Source organism: Urocitellus parryii, chromosome 11 (genome assembly GCF_045843805.1).
Source record: "Urocitellus parryii isolate mUroPar1 chromosome 11, mUroPar1.hap1, whole genome shotgun sequence".
Classification (NCBI taxonomy): domain Eukaryota; kingdom Metazoa; phylum Chordata; class Mammalia; order Rodentia; family Sciuridae; genus Urocitellus; species Urocitellus parryii.
The window spans coordinates 14045088-14060818 of NC_135541.1; positions in this window are offsets into that span (position 1 = coordinate 14045088).

A 15731-nucleotide genomic window follows, 5' to 3' on the forward strand; every position below is an offset into this window, starting at 1 on the left:
TATGGCTCAAGTAGTAGCACGCTTGCCTGGCGTGTGTGAGGGGTTCGATCCTCAGCACCACATAAAAATAAAATAAAGATATTGTGTGTGTCCACCTAAAAAATGAAAAAATAATAAATTTTTTTTTTTTTAAAAAGGCTTGAGGTTGAGTTTGATCGTTTGCTTCTCTGGCACTTACTCTGCCCTTCCACCATGGGATGACACAGCAAGAAGGCCCTTTTCAGGTCCCATGCCTTAATTTTGGATTTCTCAGCTTCCAGAACTATAAGAAATTAATATCCATTCTTTATAAATTACCCAGTCTCAGGTATTCTGTCATAGCAATACATAACAGGCTAAGTCATCCACTCTGCACCCAGGACCAATCTCTGGGTGGACTCAATTTTTGTGTCATGGGATGTGAAAATTATAGAAATGCTGAGGTGGGGTGTAGCTTAGTTTTAGAGCTGTGCTTAGCATGCAAGAACACCTGTGCTAGATATTGTAATTAAGACAATTCTATCACCCACTGTTGTCTGGGATAAGATTTCAAATATTCTTCCATATAGTTCTCTTTAGTATATTCCACCCTTTCAGACCATATAGCTTGATTTTTTTAAAAATTTGGATAGTATAGTCATCAAAAATAAAATAAAACCATAGACATTCAGAATTCAATACTCCATAATTATTCATTGCATGCCTTCTACATACAAATTATTGTGTTAAGAGTAGGGATAATAAAATGAATCTAACATGATCTCTGTCCTCTTAAAGAGTTTATTCTAGCAGATAAGGTAGAATAAATACAAATAATAAAATAGACTGGTAAGGAAAACTCCAGCTATATCCCTGCTCTTGAAATTAGGTAGCACAGAGGATCACAAGCCTAGGCCACTTAGTAAGACCCCATATCAAAATTTAAAAAAAGGACTGGGGAAGTAGCTCAGTTTTAATCCTCAAATCCCAAGTACAAAAAGGAGAGAAATAAAGAAGTACAGGTAACAGTACAGCAAGAATCTCCCATAACCCTTCCCTGTCAGACCCTATCTGTGGTTAGAGAGCTGATAAAGTTAATTAATATGCATTTGTTTCTTAGAACAGTTATAGGGACCAGAATATTCATATTGAAATTTCAACATTTAGTATTTATTTACAACCTGAAGTAACAAAGAGTTGTTTTAAAATCACCAAACTTCTCACAGGATCCTTCAATTAATCTTTGCCTTGCTTGTCCCTTTCCTGATACTGAAAGAAACAGTCAACCTATTCCAAACTCCATACAAGATGATATACATCAATTCAGCCTCTCCAGAAAGCCTTCACTTAGCCAGCCCAGAGGCATGAACTTGTACTCACAGCTACTTGGGAGACTGAGGCAGGAGAATGGAGGATCTCTCTCTTTTTCTTAAAGAGAGAGAGATTTTTAATATTTATTTATTTTCTTAGTTTTTCGGCAGACACAACATCTTTGTTTGTATGTGGTGCTGAGGATCGAACCCGGGCCACACGCATGCCAGGCGAGCCCGCTACTGCTTGAGCCATATCCCCAGCTCAATGGAGGATCTCTTGAGGTCAGAAGCTTGAGACCAGCCTGAACATCATAGCATGACCCTGTCTCACCACTGGACACAAGCAGGGCTAAATCATCAGAGGCACAGTTCGAAGGCACAATCAGGGCTATGGATGTAGTTCAGTGGTAGAACAAGGGCTTCACATGTACAAGGCCCTGAGTTCAATCCCCAGCACCAGCAACAAAAAGTAAAGGCACATGGAAGGTATGGAAATAAATGAGGAGGAGGAGGAGAGATGAATGAATACAGAGAAAATGAAAGAAATACCCTTATGTAGAATGTTAGCAGAAAGAGCAACAAAGACCAACCCATAGCCAGGTGTGGTGGTGTACATTGTAACCCCAGCTACTTGGGAGGCTGAGGCAGAAGGATCATAAGTTCAAAGCCAGCCTCAGCAACAGCTAGGCGCTAAGCAACTCAGTGAGTCACTGTCTCTAAATAAAATTTCAAAAAGAAAAATAGGGCTAGGGTGGTGCCTAGGGTGTGTGAGAAAATAGAAAAATAGGGCTGGCAATGTGGTTCAGTGGTTGGGTGCTCCTGAGTTCAATCCCCAGTACCACATTTAAAAAAAAAAAAGAAAAAAAAAATCCATGCTGAAATGTAGGAATGTAGGTGCCAAGAGCCCTCTACCCCACTGTACTTGAAAAATTCATATCTGCCTTGAGTTTTCCCATTTTAAGTAAAACTATTTATCTATTTTGTCCAACTTTAATAACTTATTATTTTAAGAAAGGTTCCCAAACTGTGGTGCTAGACTGGGGATGTGGCTCAGTGATAGAGAGCTTGAGATCCTGGGCTCTTTGATCCCCAGCCTCACAAAAACAAAACAAACAAATGGTGGTGCTCCAACCAAGACTGACTAGGGCTAAGGCTCTTTGTCTTTCATATACCTCCTAAGATGATGCATTTGTAAAAATAAAGTGTTGGGGCTGGGATTGTGGCTTAGCAGTAGAGCACATGCGAGGCCCTGGGTTCAATCCTCAGCACCACATGAAAATGAATAAATAAATTAATTTAAATAAATAAAAATAAAGTATTATATATGGATGATTTTCAGAACTTAAAACAAATAAGATCTTGCTGCATATCTGCCTTATCATTTTTGTAGCTTTTTTTCTTTTTTGGTACCAGGGATTGAACCCAGGCACACTTAACCCTTTTTATTTTTTATTTGGAGACAGGGTCTCACTAAGTTGATGAGGCTGGCATTAAACTTGCAATTCTCTCCTACCTCAGCCTCCCAAGCCACTGGGATTGCAGGTGTACACCACCCCACCTGGCATACTTCTTTCTTTTAAAGAAGATTATCCTTGGGCTGGCCTACTAAATTCCCCTTCAAGTTCTCAAATTCATCAAAGCCATTTTAAAATAGAAAGAAAAGTATATTTCTATCTTAGTAGCACATCTTTGTAAATAATAATTACCATTTATTGAGTTCCTATTGTGTGTTGAGTGTTTTACATATGCTATTGCCGACCCTTAAATGGAACCAGAAAACTTAGAAATACTATCCATTGGGGCTGGGGATGTGGCTCAAGCGGTAGCGTGCTCGCCTGGCATGCGTGCGGCCCGGGTTTGATCCTCAGCACCACATACCAACAAAGATGTTGTGTCCGCCGAGAACTAAAAAATAAATATTAAAAATTCTCTCTCTCTCTCTCCTCTCTCTTAAAAAAAAAAAAAAGAAATACTATCCATTGTACTAAGAAAACAAGACTTGGAGAGGTTAAAATATTTGCTCAAAGCCACACCACAGCTGACCTAAGACTCAAATAAGCCTGTATAACTCCAATGTCACTTTCAATCAGAGTACCAGTATTGGCAGATTTGTGACTTGTAGAGGTATGTATTTTTACCAGCCAAAAAAACATGATAGACCTGGGTACAAAGGCACCTACCTGTAATCCTAGCTACTTGGAAGGCTCAAGCAAGAGGATTCCAAGTTTGTCTTGCCAGCCTGGGTAATTCAGTGAGACCCTGTCTCAAAAAATAAGAAGGGCTGGACACGGTGGCATAGGCCTATAATCCCAGCAACTCAGGAGGCTGAGTCAGGAGGATCAGGAGTTTAGAGCCAGCCACAGCAACTTAGTGAGGCTCTAAGCAACTCAGTGAGACCATATCTTTAAATAAAATACAAAAAAATGGAAAAATTCAGAAATAAATAATTCACAAGTTTTTTAAAAATATTTTATTAGTTGCTGGTGGACCTTTATTTATTTTTATGTGGTGCTGAGAATCGAACCCAGTGCCTCACACATGCTAGGCAAGCATTCTACCACTGAACCACAACCCCAACCCAATAATTCACAAGTTTTAAATAACTTTTTTTATAATTTTTTTAAAGACAGAGAGAGAGAGAGAGAGAGAGAATTTTTTTAATATTTATTTTTAGTTTTCGGCGGACACAACATCTTTGTATGTGGTGCTGAGGATCGAACCTGGGCAGCACGCATGCAGGTGAGCATGATTCCGCTTGAGCCACATCCCCAGCCCCTTAAATAACTTTTATTATAGTGTAATTGTTCTTTTTTATAGTTGTTACTGTTAATCTCTTTCTGTGCCTAATTTATAAATTAAACTTTATGATAGGTATTTATGCACAGGGAAAAAAACATATGTAGGATCCAGTACTATCCATGGTTTCATGGATCCACTGGGTATCTTGAAACATAGCCTCCATGAATAAGGGGACTACTATCTGAAAACAAAATTGTGTCTTCACAAGGTCTCAACACTAGAAGAGCAACTCTTTCTGGTAGGTTTGTTAGAAAATAAAAATTTCCGTAAGATTATATGAACTTCATGATCCTCATTAACATTTGTTAAGCACTTAGCACATTATGTCATTTAATGCTCAGGACATATGAAGCAAGTCCCAAAAGGTATATGAAACTAAGGCTGAAGTCAGAGCTGAGACCCAAACTCTGGTGTAACTCTGGATTTTATTCTCTTCATCATTATGCTACTGGGCCAAAAAAGATTAATCAAAACCAGTAAAGTTAGGGCTGGGACTATAGCTCAGTGTTAAAGTGCTTTCCTAGCACGTGTGAAGCACTGGATTTGATCCTCAACAGCACATAAAAAATAAAAGTATTTTTTAAAAAGTATTTAAAAAAAAAACAGTCAATTTAAACCTCCTTCATTTTAAGCCTTCCTATTTCCAAACCTGTTGCTTATAGTTTGGTTTCTGAAATTCTTTTTGCTTTAAAATTTTTTTTGGCAGGTGCATTCTGGCCATTAAATTCAGGGGCACTCAACCACTGAGCCACATCCCCAGCCCTATTTTGTATTTTATTTAGAGACAGGGTCTCACTGAGTTGCTTAATGCCTCATTTTTTGCTGAGGCTGGCTTTAAGCTTAAGATCCTACTCTCAGCCTCCCAAGCCCCTGGGATTACAGGCATGTGCCACTGCACCTGGCTCTTAAATTTTTTTTTCATGAGTTTTCTTCTTGGATTCTGTAGAGGGAAAATGGGAAGAAAAAAAAAAACAGAAAAATAAGATGGAAACGTGAGCTCTCCTTTCCAAACTTTCATTTCCCCAGTCAAACTCAAAAAAAGCAAAAATAAACTTTTTCAAGTCCAGTTAGAATTGTCAAATCCAATTTAAGAGTGCTGAACACTTATTTGCAACATTCACCCATTCTGCAGCAGTGGAATTCCCTGGCAATTCACCACCAGGACCTCAGTGCATACATCAGTGCAACCATTTTAAAGAGACAGGCCCAGGAGGCAGTAGTAGATGTCACCTTAATTCCAGAAATCACATTCTAGGGGATGAGTTCTAATGTGTATGGAGGGGTAATACTGGGGATTGAACCCAGGGGCACTTTACCACTGAGCTACATCCCTAGGCTTTTTCATTTTTTATTTTGAGACAGGGTCTTGATAAATTGCCAAGCTGGTCTGGAATTTAGGATCACCCTGCCTGGTCCTGCTAGAATTATAAGCACCACTGTGCCTACCTTAAAATCTAGAAGAGTTCTATATAAGTATTATTACCCATATTCAAATATACAGGTAAACATACAGCTCCACAAATCAGATTCTACAGGGATTATGAGCCTTGTTTCCAACATCAGTGTGGTGCAATGGAGTAATTATACCATTCAATATAACTTTCATATGTCTTGGAAATTCAACAAAACATTAAGAAATTTTATAAATAGGCTGTGTATATAACTAAATTCTCAATACCCTTAAGTTAAAATATCCATTAGAAGTAGGAGGTATGTGCTATTCTAAATATCATTAATAATTACTGTTAGGTCCCTAGACATTAGTAACTGCCAAGAGAAAGAAACTCAAGATAACTTGTTCCCATAACGTGCAGCCCCACCATGTCCCTAAACAAAAATCTGTTATTACCCAACCACCTCACCCAAGGTCAATTCCAGCTTGCTTTTGTTCTTTGTTAAAGATGATATAAAAACCTCTATTCAAGTGACTCTGGCTGCTGTGCCTTACAGAAGGGCACCCTGGCAGACATTCCCTGTCAATAAACCTTTGCTTGAACTCAGAGCTGTGTCTCTCATGGATATCTGCACCAGCTACCCTAACAATCACCATAATAGCTTATACTTGGAGTTTTCCCATTTACAAAGAGTTTCAAATACCAGGTCTCAGTGGACATCTGCTGCAATTTGACTTAGTGAAACATGGAGCATCCTTCACCTTGTGACTCCTCTCTTGGTTCTTCTCTGGGTATCATAGGACTTCCTTCTGGGTCCTCTCCTCTGCCATTCATTATCTGTTGGTACCTCCAGAATTCTGTCCTTCCATACAGTTCTCACACTCTATGAGGACCAACTCATTCCCCTGCATGATTTTTACTACTACTACCATTTCTGTACTAGCTATTCCCATTTCTCTTTTCCGCCTCCTTCCTCTCTTTCTTCTTCTTCACCAGGGATTGAACCCAGGGGCCCTTAAACATTGAGCCACATCCCCAGCCCTTTTTATACTTATTTTTAGACAAGGCTTTGAATTTAAAACTGTCCTGCCGTAGCCTCCCAAGCTGCGTGCACCACCATGCCTGGGTTCCCTGTCTGTCTACAGCTAACTTCAGGTCCTGAGCTCTGGACTCATATTTTGAAATGCCTGCTGGGCATATGGATATATGATTGAATGTAAGAGGTTCCTCAAACAATTAATCTCTAAACATGACTTCATCTGCTCCCACTCAACCCACTCACTGAGCTCCATCCCCTCTGCCTGGTGACTGTGCCTCCACAGTGCCATCTGCTGCAACACCGTTCCATTTGCTCTTCAGTAAATTAAGTACTTAAAATGCTGTCCCTAGGTATCCTGGCAACTGATTTGGAAAGCTGTTCAGATGGCACCTTTAAATTTTTATTTATTTATTCATTTGTTTGTTTTTGTAGTGTTGGAGATAAAACCCAGAGCCTCAGGCATGCTAGGCAAGCACTCTACAACAGAGTCACACCCCCAGCCAAAAAGGCATCTCTTTCTATGACTACCTTCTCTAAAATACAGTCCCCACTCATTTCACTTGCTTTATTTATTTTTGTATTGCTGGGAATCAAACCAAGGGGCTTGTGTATGCCAGGTGAGTGCTCTACAACTGAACCATATTCCCATTTATTTATTTTGAGACAGAGTCTCACTAAGTTGCAGAGGCTGAGCTTGAACTTGTGTTCCTCCTGCCTCAGCCTCTCGAGTAGCTGGGATCACTGGTGAGCGCCACTGTGCCATCCCTATTTTTCTTTATTGGACTAGCTACCACCTGATCTGGTATATGTCATTATCATCCAGCTCCCCAACCATTATATAGCTCAACAAGGACAGAATTTGTCTTGTTCAGTGTGTGTGTGTGTGTGTGTGTGTGTGTGTGTGTGTTGTAGTTGGACACAATAGCTTTATTTATTTATTTATTTTTATGTGTCGCTGAGAATCGAACCCAGCACCTCACACATGCTAGGTGAGCACTCTACTACTAATCCACAGCCCCAGCCCCTGTCTTATTCAGTTTTATGAAGACACAGAAGTTAGCACTCAACAGATTTTTGTTAAATGACTCAATTAGCTGGTAGTCTTTACCCCCATCCCACTTTTCTTTGAGTTCTTGTTCCATTAATAGCTTACTTATCTATCTAACAAATCACTTACCTCAGAAATCTGAATTTCATAGGTCCTTAGTCTTTTGGTGGGGTAGGAGGGGTTCTGGGGAGGAAACAGGGCTTATTCCTTATCCTAAATCACTCATGGAAATATTTGCTAGTTACCTGGGACCTGGACTGAAGTAAAAGTAGAAATGGGGGCCTGCCCGCTTCTTTTCCCATTTTGGTTCTGTGCCATTCTAGGAGGGTCTTTGTGCCCATGTGTGGCAATCCCCCCAAGCACTGGGGGTACCCACAGGCAGTTTGATCTGCATTCAAGAGAATGAACCTGGAGAAGAGGGTTGGAAGTAGACTGTTGAGGCAAAGAATTGCAATGTCTTAAACACTCGCAGTTTGTGATCTAGAAGGAGTGAGGAGGAGGATCCCTGCAGGGATACATTCCCTTGGCCCACTGGAAAAGGTAAAGCTAGAAGAGGGCCCAATCAGGGCTTTCTACAGAGAATGGCCCAAGCTGGGCATGGCAGTGCACGCCTATAATCCCAGCGACTCAGGATGCTGAGGCAAGTTCAAAGTCAGCCTCAGCAACTTACGGAGGCCCTAAGCAACTTAGTGAGACCCTGTCTCAAAATAAAACATAAAAGGGTTGGGGATGTGGCTCAGTAGTTAAGCGCCCCTGGGTTCAACCCCTGGTTCCAAAAAATAGAGGGGGGGGCCAACAGGAAGCTCTATTGCCTTGGTCAAATGGTAGTGTTACTGGGGAAAAAGCCAAACCCTAATAAAGGGTGGATGTATTCAAATGAAATGAAGTCCAGAAAGTATGCTTCTCCCCTCACTTCCCAGGAAACAGAAGATGGAAGTTACATGCTTCAAGAGCTAAAGTGTGGAAATTTAGAAAAACTTGGGTAAAAATCTTATCAGAACATTAATTTTCATTAAAAAATTGTTGGTTCTTTGGAAGGCACTATTCAGAGGATGAAGAGTTTCTCTTGGGGATGGGGCTGTAACAGCTCAGCGGAAGACACTTGCATGAGGCACTGGGTTCAATCCTTAGCACCACATAAAAAGGGTAAACAAATAAAATAAAGGCATTCTGTCCATCTACAACTAAAAAAGAAAATTTAAAAAAGAGAATGAAGAGTTTCTCAAAAGACTAGAAATGGAACCCATATGACCCAGTTATACCACACCTTGGTATTTATCCTAAAGAATTAAAGTCAGCATATTATAATAATACATGCATATCTATTTTTTTAAGCAGCACAATTCACAATAGTCAAATGTGGAACGAACCCAGGTGTTTACCAACAGATGGTTGCCTAAAGAAAATGTGGTATATATACACAATGAGGTTTTATTCAGCCACTAAGAAGAATGAAATTATGTCACTTGCAGGAAATGGACAAAACATTATGTTAAGCAAAATAAGCCAAATTCAGAGAGTCAAGGTTCACATTTTCTTTCATGTAGAAGCTAGAGAGAAAAAAGGGGTGGGGCTCATGAAAATGGAAGGGAGACTAGTAGAATACAGGAAAGCGATAGGGGGCACCCAGAGGAGAAAAAGAGGGATGGGGGAATGAAACTGACTAAAATATATTGTCATATTGAGTGCAAGTACAAATACGTAACAATGAATTCCACTGTTGTGTATGATTATAATGCACCACTAAAAAGCTGCTGTGAGGGGGCTGGGGTGGTGGCTCAGTGGTGCACTCGTCTGGCATGTGTGAGGCACTGGTGCCATCCTCAGCACCACATAAAAATAAATAAATAAAGGTATTGTGTCCATCTACAATGTAAAAAATATCTTTAAAAAACTACTGTGAGATTTAAAAAATAAATAAATAAAAAGGGAAAAAAGGGAATGAAGTCAGGCCCAGTGGCACACACCTATAATCCCAGCCGCTCAGGAGACTGAGGTGGGAGGATCCAGATTCAAGGCCTGCCTCAGCCACATAGCGAGGCTCTAAGCAGTTAGCAGGACACTATCTCAAAATAAAACATAAAAAGGGCTGGGGATATGACTCAGTGATTAAGCACCCCTGGATTCAATCCCCAGCTCCAAAAAGAAAAGACAAGACAGAAATATTTACAAATAATTTACCTATTACAGCATTTGTGTCCAAGAAAAACAAGTCTCTTCTAACAAATGGAGCTGAGAAAACTGGATATCCATGTAAATGAAACTAGATCCCTCTCTCTCTCCTGCACAAAAGTCAGATCAAAGTGCATCAGAGGGGCTGAGGTTGTGGCTCAGCGGTAGAACCCTTGCCTAGCATGTGTGAGACACTGGGTTCGATTCTCAGCACTGCATATAAATAAATGAATAAAACAAAAGTCTGTCAACATAAAAAGAAATATTTTTTTAAAGAGAGTGAGAGAGAGAATTTTTAATATTTATTTTTTTAGTTTTCGGTGGACACAACATCTTTGTTTGTATGTGGTGCTGAGGATCGAACCCGGGTCGCACGCATGCCAGGCGAGCGCGCTACCGCTTGAGCCATATCCCCAGCCCCAAGAAATATTTTTTTTTTTAAAGTAGAACAAATACCCAGGAATTAGAGCAAAACTTTGTAAAACTACTAGAAAAAAAACAAGGTCAACACTCCAACCTGTAGGCACAAGCATTGACTTCCTTACTAAGACTCCTGAAGCTCAAGAAATAAAAGCAAGAACCAGTAAGTAGAATGGCATCCAATTAAAAAGTTTCTGGGGGCTGGGGATGTGGCTCAAGCGGTAGTGCGCTCGCATGCGTGCAGCCGGGGTTCGATCCCCAGCACCACAAACAAACAAAGATGTTGTGTCCGCCGAAAACTAAAAAATAAATATTAAAAATATTCTCTCTCTCTCTCTCTCTCTCTCTCTCTCTCTCTCTCTCTCTCTCTCTCTCCTCTATCTTTAAAATAAAATAAAATACATTTTTAAAAAAGAGTTTCTGCACAGCAGTTAAGAAAATGAAGAGAGAGCCTACATAATGGGAGAAAATCTTTGTCCCTACTCCTCCTGGATTAATGTCCAGAGTATAAAAGGAACTCAAAAAACTTAACAACAGAGCTGCTGGGTGCGGTGGCACATGCCTGTAATCCCTGTGGTTTGGGTGGCTGAGGTGGGGGAATAAAGTTCAGAGCCAGCCCGCTAAGCAACTCAGTGAGACCCTATCTCTAAATAAAATACAAAATAGGGCTGGGGATGTGGCTCAGTGGTTGAGTCCCCGACCAGTGCAATCCCCCATATCAAGCAAAAAATAATAATAATATTAATAATAATAATAATAATAAAAAAAACAGAGCCAGGATGTAGCTCAGTGGTAGAGTGCTTGCATAGCATTGTGAAGTACTGGGTTTGATCCTCAGCACCACATATAAATAAAATAAAGGTCCACTGACAACTAAATATTTTTATTAAAAAAAAACAAATAACCCAATCAAGGAGAAAATGAACTAAACAGACCCTTCTCAAAAGAAATACAAATGACCAACAAATATAAAAGAAAATGTTCAACATCCTTAGCAATCAGTGAAATGCAAATCAAAACTACCTTGAGAGTTCATCTCATTCCAGTTACAATGGCAGCCATCAATAATGCAAACAATAATAAATGTTGGCAAGAATGAGGGGGAAAAGGAACACTTATATGTTGTTGCTTGGACAGCAAATTAGCACAACCACTGTGGAAATGAGTATGGAGCTTCCTCCAAAGACTAGAAATGGTGGGGTGCAGTGACACACACCTGTAACCCCTGTGACTTGGGAGGCTGATGCAGGAAAAATCACAAGTTTGAGGCCATCCTGGTCAACTTAGCAAGACCCTGTTTTCAAAATAAGAAATAGAGCTGGGGTTGGGCTCGGTGTCACATGCCTGTAATTTCAGAGGCTCAGGAGGCTGAGGCAGGAGGATCAAGAGTTCAAAGCCAGCCTCAGCAAAAAGCAAGGCATTCAGCAACTCAGTGAGACCCTGTCTCTATATAAAATACAAAATAGGGCTGGGGATGTGGCTCAGTGGTTGAGTGCCCTTGAGTTCAATCCCTGGTACCTAAAACAAACAAACAAACAACAACAACAACAAAAAAACCCCAAACAACAACAACAAAATAAAAACAAAAAAGGACTGGAGGGGCTGGGGTTGTGGCTCAGTGGTTGAGTGCTTGCCTCATAAATGTGAGGCACTGGGTTTGAAAATAATAATAAGTAAAATAAGTCCTGGAGATATAGCACAATGGTAAAAGCTCTGCTGAGTTCAATCCCCAGCGCCCCCCACCCCCCACCAAAAAAAGAAAAAGACTAGAAATGGAACTACCATGTGACTCAACCACATAAAATAAACTGCTTGGTATTTATTCAAAAGAACTAAAATCAGCATACTGCAGCAAAACATGCATATCAATGTTTACAGCAGCACAATTCACAATAGTTGAGTTATGGAACCAGCCTAGGTATACATCAACAGATGAATGAAGAAAGAAAATGTGGTATATCTACATGATGGAGTTCTAGTCAACTGTAAAGAAGAATGAAATTATGTCATTTGCTAGTAAATGGATGGAACTGAGGAACATCATACCAAGTGAAAAAAAAAAAAAAAAAAAAAGCCAGACTCAGAAAGTTCAAGTGTTTCCTCTCATGTGTGGAAGCTATAGAGAAAAAAGCAATAAAAAAAGATTCTCTGGGGCTGGGATTGTGGCTCAGTGGTAGAGAGGGCTTGCCTTGCGTGCATGAGACCCTGGGTTTGATCCCCAGCACCACATAAAAATAAACAAATAAAAATAAAGATATTGTGTCCATCAACAACTAAAAATTTTTTTTAAAAATCCCATGAAAATAGAAGGGGGAACAGCAGAGGAAGGGAATCAGATCAAGGGGGAGATGGAGGGGAAGGAAAGGGGAAGTACAGGGAATGACATCAACCCAATTATGTTATGTGCATATATGAATATATCACAATGAATCCCACTTTTATGTACAATATAATGAACCAACTTAAAAAATAAACAGAAGGACAACCAGTAATGGAAGGAGATACTGGGGAAGGAAGACATACTGGGAAATGAAATAAAGCAAATTAAATTGAGTGCATGTGCAAATATGTCACAATGAATCCCACTATGTATGATTATAATGTGCCAATAAAACATTCAAAAAAATTTTGGTTGTAGATGGACACAATATCTTTATTTTTACTTATTTATTTTTATATGGTGCTGAGGATTAAACTCGGCCTCATACCTGTGAGGCAAGCCTAGCTACAGTGAGGCTTGCACCACTGAGCTACAGTCTCAGCCCAATAAAAGCATTTTTTAAGAGGATTTGTGTCTAAAATATATTAAGACCCTCAAAACTTGATGAAAATAACAAATGATCCAAAACTTCCATTAGATTCATAAAGGAATTTGGGTCCTCCCCCAAATATTATTAACCACCTATTTATGTACTGGACTTGGAGAATTCAGATTAACCAAATGTCAAACTGAGCACCTGGAGCTTAGAATCCTGCCCAAGCTCGTTGAACTGGGAACCTGCCATGCAGCATGGTTCAAAGTTATAGAAAAAGGCTATTCCCAGATAGGCTTTGGAAGGTCAATGACAATGATTCCTCATTAAATACTGGAGCAGTCAGGTGTGTGTGTGTCTGTTCTTATCTAAGCTTTAAGGGAAGGTTTTGATGTGTCACACCATCTCCTCTTCTTGCATAAGGTCCCACCAGATGCACCAATGACAGAATCTTTTGTTTCATGAGTAGCTTGGGTTGATAAATCAGAAATAATCACCAGCCCTGTTAAAAGGGAGGGAGGGAGGGAGGAGAAGGGGGAAGGGAGAGAAAGGAAGAAAGAAAACGAAGGTGTACATTTTATTTTTTAAAATTTATTTTTAAATTGTAATTGGACACTTATTTTACTTACTTATTTTATGTGGTGCTGAGCATAGAACCCAGGGCCTCACACATGCTAGGCGAGCGCTCCATTGCTGAGCCACAACCCCAGAAATACTTGTTGCCTACCTGCTCCAGGTCAAACATTGGCTAGAGGTTGAAGAAACAGGGGTGATCAAGATACAGTAACTTCATGAAAGGTATTAAACTTTAGTGAAGACAAAAAAGTAAAGAGGCAATTACAAAATAGGGATAAAGTACATTGGGATAAACCTGAGAAAAAATAGAAAAGGAACACCTGATCCCATCTTGTGGGATCAGGAAAGATCTGCTGGAACAAGCCAGGTTGGAGACCCAATGAATGAGTAGGAGATGGCCAGAAGGAGAGTGGACAGACAGATGCAGCTGGTGTGCTTTGAGGCAGGAAAGTTGGGGAGAACTCGAGGTGGGGAAATCAGATCTTGGACAACCTTCTCATAAATCACACCAAAGGAGCCTCACTGTTTGCTGTGTGCAAAGGCAAGCACAAGGTGATTTTATTTTTAAATTTTTGTTTATTCTTTTGCAGTGCCGGAGATTAAGAGTGGGACTTCCTGCTACACCGGCTCCCCCACCCCTTCTTTTGGTGCAGGGATTGAACCAGGGTCACTTTACCACAGAGCTACATTCCCAGTCCTTTTGAGACAGAATTGCTAAATTGCTGAGGCTGACCTCGAACTTGTGATCCTCTTGCCTCAGCCTCCGGATCTGTACCACCACACCTGACCTTGACCATTTTTTTTTAATCTCCTCACCCCACCCTCAGTGCTAAAGATGTAATTTAGGGTCTTGAGAGAGTTTTACACAGAAGAGTGGCATAAAGGATTTTGCCTTTCAGAAAGATCATTAGAGCTGCAAATAGAGAAGAGACAGGGATCAAACTAGAGGGGACTCATTAAGAGGTTCTTTCAGTAAATGAGATGTGGCCCCAGTGACAGTCTGAGTAATTGCTAATACTCTGAGTCACATTATCTCATTTAATCTTTGCAACTCAATGAGGTAGATATAATAATTTCCTATTTATGGACGGGGAATTCAAGGAACAGAAAAGCTAAGTAACTGCCCAAAGTCACAAGGCAAGTGGTGGCAGTAGAGAGGAGGAGTAGACAGATTTGTATGGACGGGACTGAATGGATAATGATGCCATTGATATTCATTACTGATTTGGGGAGAGAGGCTAAAGGCAGGAGTTATGGGTGATATGCAAGGGTCTAGCTCAAGTAACTAGGCAATTACTGAGTTAAGAAATACAGGAGAGGGCTGGGGATGTGGCTCAAGCGGTAGCGAGCTCGCCTGGCATGCGTGCAGCCCGGGTTCGATCCTCAGCACCACATACAAACAAAGATGTTGTGTCCGCCAATAACTAAATAAATAAATTCTCTCTCTCTCTCTCTCTCTCTCTCTCTCTCTCTCTCTCTCTCAAAAAAAAAAAAAAAAAAAGAAAGAAAGAAAAAGAAAAAGAAATAAATACAGGAGAAGCAGAAAGTTGAGTTTGGGGTTTGATTTCAAGGTGCCCAGATAATTCCCATCTGAGGTTGTTCAGGAGGCAGCTGTGAGATGCAAAGTGAGCTGGGTGCTGTGGCACATACCTGTAATCCTAGCAACTCTGGAGGCTGAGGCAGGAGAATCGCAAGTTCAAAGCCAGCCTCAGTAATTTAGTGAGGTCCCAAGCAATTCAGTGAGACCCTGTTTTAAAAAAAAAAAAAAGGTGGGGGGGAGGGTGGGAATTGCTCTGGGTTCAATTACCACTAAAAAAGAAAAGAAAATTTACTCCTTGGCTATGTCTTGCTAATGATCTTTAACAGTCTTTCTTATCTTTAAGTCCGCTACAGATAAACAAGGCTACCACAGAGGTGGGTGTTAGTGAACAAGCTCTTCCCCCAGGGCATGGGAACTCCTATGTGGACTACACTAACTTCTCAAACACTAGGAAGCCATTTAGCAAATAATCATCTTAGTGCACTTGAGGTGCCCTAATGACTTGCAAACACAGCTCTAACCTACCTCTAGCCTCCTAGAGGACATTTCACAGAGAAGGAAAAGTGCTTTGATAATAACAACAATGACCAAACAAATACCTTCAGAGAGGAGGCTTTTGAGTTACTCTGGGGGCAGGGGCTGGGGGGGGGGGGAGACTGATGTTTGTTTTTCAACTTTTTAATTTTTAAAAAAATTTTTTACTTTGGGCTGGGGATGTG